General features: G+C 41.2%; 1 protein-coding gene across 5 annotated transcripts in view; it reads left to right on the top strand.

Annotated features, from left to right (window-relative positions):
• Abcc4 (ATP-binding cassette, sub-family C (CFTR/MRP), member 4) overlaps nucleotides 1–8280 on the top strand; it is a 225165-nt gene that overhangs the window by 55412 nt on the left and 161473 nt on the right. The window lies entirely within an intron of this gene.

Raw genomic sequence — 8280 nt, 5'->3', positions numbered from 1 at the left:
GTCTTAGGCCTTCACTGCCACCACCATCCTGTCTGAGGCTTAATCTAGTACCATACAGGAGAATATTGAAGTTTCTCCATAAATTGTCACGGTTTTAATCTTCCTGGATGCCATTAGTCCCCCTTGTACTTAGGCATTTTCATTCCCACTGTGGTGCACACCATAATTACACAGTCAGGTGTGAGGTGTCCGTTCAGGCAGTCAGGGCTCCTGTGCAGGGGAATTCACTTGTTATTCTTCTTAGTTTCTCTGCCAACACTTCGGAACTGGCCTCGGGGAAATCTGATCTAGCGTGGCAGATTTGTTCACCTGCATGTAAGTAAACGTCTCTCAGAGGTATTCATTGGTCAGTATGGTTATCCCAGGAAAAATCTCTTTATGAAGTCCTGAGTTGCTGTGCTCAGAGATTCAGCCTGAAACCCTAGAAACGTGGGAAAGATGAATTTCCTCTTGCCAGCCTTGCGCAAGAAGTACGCTGAGGTGAAGTTTAAGATGCTTTCTTTCAGGAGGATGGCTTCCGGGAGGCTGAGGCGGGTCTGGGTGTGTATCTGCTAGGCCCTTCTGCACGTGCTCGGAGCTCACGTGAGGCTTCAGTGCCTGATCCATGATCTGAGGAGAAATCGGATTGGGTGGTATACACGGAGTGACTGTTTCTATCATCACGGTAGTGTGTGTTGCTGAATGACCTCGTGGGATGGATCGTACATAAAACGGCTTGTTGATCTGGAGAGGTGGCTGGGTGGATAACGAGAATGTGCTTCACATACAAGTATAAGGACCACACCGTTCCCCAGGCCCTATACAAAAGCCAGGTGCACGGCAGCTTGACCTGTCTGTAATCTTAGCACTTAAGAGGTGGACATAGGGCAAGTTACCTGGTTACACTCATTAAATTGGCAACCTCTGGGTTTATTAGTGTCTTAATTAGGGTTTTACTGCTATGAACAGACACCATGACCAAGGCAACTCTTACAAGGACAACATTTAATTGGGGCTGGCTCACAAGTTCAGAGGTTCAGTCTATTATCATCAAGGTGGGGACATGGCAGCATCTAGGCAGGCATGGCGCAGGAGGAGCTGAGAGGTCTACATCTTCATCTGAAGGCTGCTAGCAGACTACTGGCTTCCAGGCAGCTAAGGTGAGGGTCTTAAAGCCCACACCCACAGTGACATACTTACTCAAACCTTTTAATAGTGCCACTCCCTGGACTGAGCTTATAGAAACCATTACACTGAGAGACAGTGCCTTAGTACATTAAGTAAAGAAGAATTCATAAAGAACCTGGTGTCTCTGATCTCTATGCACCTGCACATGCGTATGCAACATGAGATTAGCCATCCATCATCACTAAGTCAACTAAGCAAACAAATAATGATGAAAAGCAACATGCTCATATTGGGAAGAGGGACAGAGAAATCCATTCTCACACTCACACACACACACACACTCACACACAGATAGAGAGAGACAGAGAGACAGCATAGAGAGACAGAGAAACAGAGAGAGAGAGAGACAGACAGACATGACTGGTCATGTATCTACTTTCACAGCTTTAATAAAGTTATGCTGGTGCTGGAGTGTCATAGTCATTCGTTTTGGAAAGTTACCGTGAGTTGCCAGCCCCATTCCCGGGAGAATTGCTATTCCCTCTATGAGGAGACTGGTGTCCTTTCTTTACTAGTTGACAGAGACACAGAAGGAAGGGACATGTCAGCGGCTTCAGGTCACATAGGGTTTGTACTTTGGCTTCAGTGTGAGAGAAGATCAGACTGGACTGAAATGGCAGATCTAGTCAAGGCGAGAATGAGCTGAAGGCACTGGGACCCTCCATCCCCAGGGCCTCCTGGGCTTTGGTCTCTCCTTTTCTCAGACCTCGGCTCAGACCTTCACAGAATTTAATTTCACAAAGGGCTTAAGTAGGCACTGCATACACACATGATGATGGTCTCAACACCAAAGAGGGTCTCACTGTTACGCTCTTCCTTATAGAATATGCAAGGCACAGAGGGTTTCTCCCCTGAGATCACTGGCTTAGTCAGCTGGGGGCCTCCTGACTTTGTGTCCCTGAAGACCCGTAGCAGTTCCCTGTTGGGACTGATTTCTGAGGAATGGATTTTGCGGGTGGCTCTCTTGCCTCTGAATGCTCACCCCGTTATGAGGTCCGTTGCTGAGTGCATCTGTGTTAGTCTCTTCTGCTTGCTCGGCAGAGCAGACTACCTGATAGAATCCATTCTGGATAGAATTGCTAGTCATCACTAACTTTAGAGTTTCATGAATGGAAAGTTGGTGGGAGGAAATGTGTTCTCCATTCCAGCCTCTGAGGTGAGCTGGCTCTGCGCACACCTCAGCTTCTCATTGTAGTCACACCTCTGCCTTCCTAGGATATACTTCCCTGTGCTTGTGTTCAGTTAACAACTTAAGTCCTGGGCTGCCTCAGGGGATTAGGGAAAGGCAATTGGTGCAAAGTTTGGCAGTCTATGATATCAGATCCATGATTCTCAGATCAATGGTGATTTTGTTTTTATTTTAAACTAATTTTAGTTCAGTGTGGACTATATTGCCTTATATTTAGACAGGACAATATGGAATGCCCACTCATCAAATACTTTGGTCTTTTCAAAGTGAGGAACATCAGGTGGCTTGCTCTGATATTTTGTCTGTGTAGGGAGGACCCAGAGGGTGTTGTCAAAGTGAAACCATGTGGTGTTTATAGCAAGTGATACTTTGGCAGGACTTCCTGTCCTCGTGTTATTATCTTAACATTTGACAGTTAGAATGAACTAGCCGTGCTTTGTACACTGTCGTAATAGTTTAACGTTTTTCCTTCTAAATCTTTTATTATTTTATTTTTAATATGAGCTTGCATCTGGCCTGAGTGTTTTGTGGGACATTAATCCTATCAATCTTCTAAGAGAATGCTAAGAGGACTGTTTTAATTTCTGTGGTTAGAGACATAAACTAGCAAGATGAGGGAGTCATTTGCTCGAAGGGATGTTACTGCTGCTGCATCTGTGATGGACATACATGGCAGCTGCCTCCTGCCAGCTGGTAACTCAGTAACTAGGTGGCCTGAGAGAAACTACTGGGTGTAGATCAGTGGTCCCTAAATTGTGCTTTTTTATTGGATTCATGTGGGGAAATCTTTAAATCACCCTTGTTGTGTCCGGCCAGCAGACCACAACCTGGGTTCTAGCCTGGAAAGGCATTTTGGAAACCTGGAAGAGAAGAGGGGCTAGGTGGCGAGATAAAGAAATGCAGCTAAGACAGGCATTCTGATCAAAGCTCAATTTTACTGTTCCACACGCAGTTATGAAGCAGGGGAAGGGGCCCGATTCCCGCCAATTAGTCTTGGAATCCAATAGCAGGGTGACCACGTGCAAGGCTCCGAACAGCAAAGCGGCAGGTTCCAGCAGTGGGCATGGCAGAATGATTGAGCGGGAAGCTCCACCCCTGAGCAAGCAGGTTTCAGGCTGGGGGAGGGGAGACTACATCTCCTCCCTTTTGTTAACAAAAATAAAAAAAAAAAAAGAAAAAGCTGGCCTGAGGCACAAAATTTATTTATGCTCAATAGCTCTGCCTGAATTCTAGGGCTAAAGAAAAAACCTGTCTCTGTGGGATTCCCTAACTTTTCTTATGGTAAACTGTATCTGGCGAAGACTGTCCTTTCTATCCTAGTAAACAACTAACAGAAAAGCCTGGAGCTGTAGGCTCTGACTTTATAATGCTAATTAGTACTGAATAGGTAACTTCCTAGTTGAATTTTAAGTAGGGCGTTGGAACCCTGGCTAAGTTTGGCTGAACAAATTTGAAATACACTTTATTAAGAATAACACTGAGTTGATATTGCTCCGCAGTTTTGGATGACAGGCGGGAAACAGGGAGGAGGGGGTGACGATTAGCTCCGTAGTACAAGGCCAATTGGCTTTTTATTTTGGGGTGGGAGGCAGTGAAGATAGTATGGTCTCCAACCTCTCTCCCCCCTATTAATTAAGTTAAATAAGGCAACGCTTAACTGAGGTGATCAAAAGATTTTCTCATCCGTAGATGAGTGGGCTTTTAACCTTGGCTTGGGTGGACATTGACCCGATTCCTCCAGTGGGTGCTGTCACGACTCACACCTGTGGCTCTTGGTATCTTTTGGGGAGAAGAGGCAGAGCCGTAGATATTTTTGGTTTTTTAGCCAAAATTAGATACCGACCTCCTTTTTAAACTGGGTATAACCCACAGGAAACTCAGAAATGGTCAAGCTGGACCTTCCCCTGCAGTAGTTCTCTGCACCAAGCGATACCCATACTGTATTCGTATGATTACGAACTAGTATGCACAGTTCTGAGTACTGTGCAGCTCCTAAAGGAGAATTATCAACCTCAGATTTAGCAAGGCCTAGGCAAGAATTATGTCATTAGTAACACCACGTTTTGTGGCTAAAATAGGAGCTGGAAGTCGTTCCTCCTCATCCCTGTATTTCCCACAGCCTGAGGAACTAAGGACACGTTGCAGTAACAGCAAGGGTGAAAAGCCTGAGGCCAGCTAAGGGACTAAGCCCGTCTATCAGAATAAAAACCAATCTCTATTAATATTTGAAATATCTACTTTTCTAGCCCTCTTGGTAAACCTAAATTTCAACTTAGACTGAAAGCCAAGTGCTGGAATGTCCTGGGAATCAAGATAGCAGTTGCCACCTGTGTGCTCTTGGGTGCGGGAGGATGCAAGCCCGCTGCATTCCAGCTTAAGGTGTAGATTGACCTGCTTGAAAGACAAAAATCTTAGAGAGTGAAGAGTAACATCACAAAGCTTCTTTTGGGGAAGTTCAGGTACTTTATTCAGTTGCAAATTGTAAAGCTAAGGCTAGTCTCTGGCCTCCTGTCGGGTAGCAGGCTCAGAGAGTAGCAGGAAAACAGCTTTTCTGGGAGCTTTTGTTCCCAGCTGAATTCTAAGCACAAAAGGAATTTTAGTCTTCAGAATGATACTTACGAGAAGAGTCAGAATCTGTGTTTATCTGACGAATTAATCTCTCTGGCAGCCACCGCGCTCCATCTTCATCTCGTGAAAAAACACAAACCGAGCCCCTACCCCAAATTAGAACTGGATCTGGACCCTTCCATTCAGTGGGTCCTTCCATTTTACCAATGCATAAGAAGTAGAAGTAACTGGATGCCAGTGGCGATCCACTGCAGACTGACCTTTAATATCAGTTTGCAAAATATTTAGAACAAATAAGGTAAAGGCAAGGTGGGCCTTTGGTGACCTTGGGGGATATAGCTGTCTATAGTTCCCTTAAAAGGCTGAACAATGATATCTGGCTCTTTTCCGAAATAAGTTAATGCCTGCCTTCTTCCAGTGATAATCATCTGAGCCACTGCTTTGTGATATGGCAAGATATTACATTTAGGAGAAATCCTTGAGTGTATCTACATTATAGGAAATTTTTGCTATAGCAGTTCCATAGGCACATGAGTCATATTAAAGATTAACAGATGCAGGGGCAAGGAGTAATCTATATAAGTGACAAATTGCTCTTCAATAGCCTTTTCCACTAGCTGTAAGGCCAGCAATCCTTCTGGGGTTAGGGATCTAGGGGAAGTGGGGGATGTGCTCTGAATTAACTTTGCTAGGTAATTTAGAATATAGGAATCTCTAACATTGGACAGACTATTAGACCAGTCTAAGATTGAGTTAGAATGACTGGTCACACTGAAGAAAAGAGAAATCATTATGACTCTATTAAATGACTAATTTTACTAAGTCAGAATATACAGTCTCTGATGTAATATTGCCATAAAGTTAAAAGGCTAGAAGCTAGTCTAAACTGGAAAAATGACAAGCAAGGATGGATCTAAAACATGAATTTAATTTAGTTTTTTAGTCATTTCAATCAGGACACTGAGTCAACTTACCTGCCAGCTCGTCACACGAATTAATATGTTTTTGCAGCGTTCTGTGGAGAAAACCTGTTTTTCCCTTTCCCAATAAGATAACGGTTTTAGGATCAATCTATAAGCCAATAAGTAGATCCCTTTAAGATACTATAAAGCATTTATTACATTCTTTGACATTTAAATATTAAATTTTGAAAATAAAGGTAAGATTTAAATAGTGTGCATGGGAATGCACTAAATAGTATGTACGGGGATACAATTTCTCTCTTTTTTTGTCTTTTAAGAAGTTAAAGTTTTAAAATTTCACAATACCTAACCTTTTGAATTAATAACTTGTTGACAAAATATTTTAAATACTTGGCTGTAAAGGGGCAGTGACTAATTGCACTTTCAATCATTTTTCTTAAGGAGTGGTTGTAACTAGAAAGCTAGCAAAGTTATTAAGAGTCACATGTGCATAATTTATTTATTAACTAGAAATATGTACAAGCAATTGCAAATTTGAGAATTAATAGCATCTGAGGGATGAACAATTTTAAGCAATTGTGAGCTCAGAGATAAGGCATTGACTATTAATATACAAATTAAGGTTTGATTGTTCAGCATTTTAAAACAACATCTACAGCACACAACTAGATTATTTGTGCTGAAACAGGGGAAACTGTGTCTTAAGACTCCGCCCCACAGAAGCTAGTTGGGCCCACGTGGGCCAACGATCGGCTGGGAGGATGAGAAAAATGACTTTACAATAATGTTTTTTCTGGCCAAAGAATTGTCTTGGGCACAACTAATATTTAATTACCAATTAATAACAATTATAAAAGCTTTCTTTATTTTTTGTAAAACCTTTTGTAGTAAACTAAAACCCTAAGCAATAAAAGTATATTGTCTCTGAATCCTTTGGGTGAGAGCAAGGATTTAAGGTAAACTTCCTTTGAGAAGCATTAGTTAATACTTTTCACTTAGGAAACAATATACACTGAAAGATTAAAACTCTTGGCTTCTTGTATAGAAGCAGAAACAATAAAAATTTTTCTTACATAATATAAAGTTACATTAGCCATACCTAGAGGCAAAATTTTCTAGTAATTACCAGTTCACTAGAAGCAAAACTCTTTGAATTTAAGCATTATTCTAAACATCTGAATAGATCTGCAACACTGTTAAAAAGAAATTTTCTTGAACACAGGGAAAAACTTTCTCAGGCACTGTTTGCAAAACAAAGGAAGGCCACAAGGCGCTCTGGGGCTGCCCAGAGCCCTGCATTGACTCAAATGTAAAATACTTTTTAATCTGAGCATCCTGGCCCTCCTGTAATAAGGACCGATTCTAGAGAAACAATATAACTGTCTACGCCTCTAAATTTTGATACTCTTTCTTAAGATGACTTACAGTTAAAATGTTCTTCACAACTTTAGTGTTGTGAAAAAATTGCCCGTACTGCAGTTTCCTGCCAGGCAGCAACTATAGCCAAACTGATTGTCTAATCTATTCACAAAGACAAACATAACTAGATAACTCTGTCACAGTTTTGTATGAGCTGTATGAGCGCTCTCATAAGATGATTACTCTTGTAATTATCTTAATTACAGTATACAGGTGAATTAAAGATCTTAAATTTGCAATCAAACTGCAAGCTGCAGTCAATGGAACACTGGCAATTTTAACCATAGTTTTTTAAGTTTCTTGTGCAAAGTTAGGATAATACCTACAACCTTGGGAAAGCAAAACCCAAGTTTAAAACAGTTTATCATCTTTAAAATCAATATTAGAAGCATTACTATCATATTATGAAGTTTGGATGTCAGTTAATACCTATGAATTCCTATTAAAGCAAGCTTTACTGCTTTAATAAAGAGGCATTGTTTTAGATCTTATCTTAAATTTTACTATTTAGGATAGGAACCACATTAATTATTATCTAAACTAGAAATATCTTTAGAGACCCAGCCTCTTGGCCTGCTTTATGCCACGTGTCGGAAGGACTCTAAACTTGAGTTATCAAATTTAACACTAACCATCTGTAGCAATGTAACAATTATTAATCTTAATCAACAACTCATGAGCTGAATGTGAAAATATGCAGAGCACATTTTTAATAAAAAAGAACCAAATGAAGCAGTTACATTTAGACCAATCAGAGAATATTAATTTTTGTAGCTACAATCATAGAATAAAAGGCACTTTACCATTGTCAAACACATTAGTCACAAACCATTTATCAGCTTTTTTACCCCGAAACTAAGAGGCTGTGCACTCGCCCTTATTTCCTAAAACGAACAGTTTTTCCAGCAGGGGTCCTCCTGCCACGTGTCTGATTCCTGGCTGAAACACGTGGCAGCTCTCGGCTTTGCAGATAAAGTTTTTTATACCATCTTTATTATCCAACATAAAACATAG

Source organism: Mus musculus, chromosome 14 (assembly GCF_000001635.26).
Source record: "Mus musculus strain C57BL/6J chromosome 14, GRCm38.p6 C57BL/6J".
Classification (NCBI taxonomy): Eukaryota; Metazoa; Chordata; class Mammalia; order Rodentia; family Muridae; genus Mus; species Mus musculus.
The sequence above is the reverse complement of the archived record's forward strand: the minus strand, read 5'-3'. Positions and strand labels throughout refer to the sequence as shown.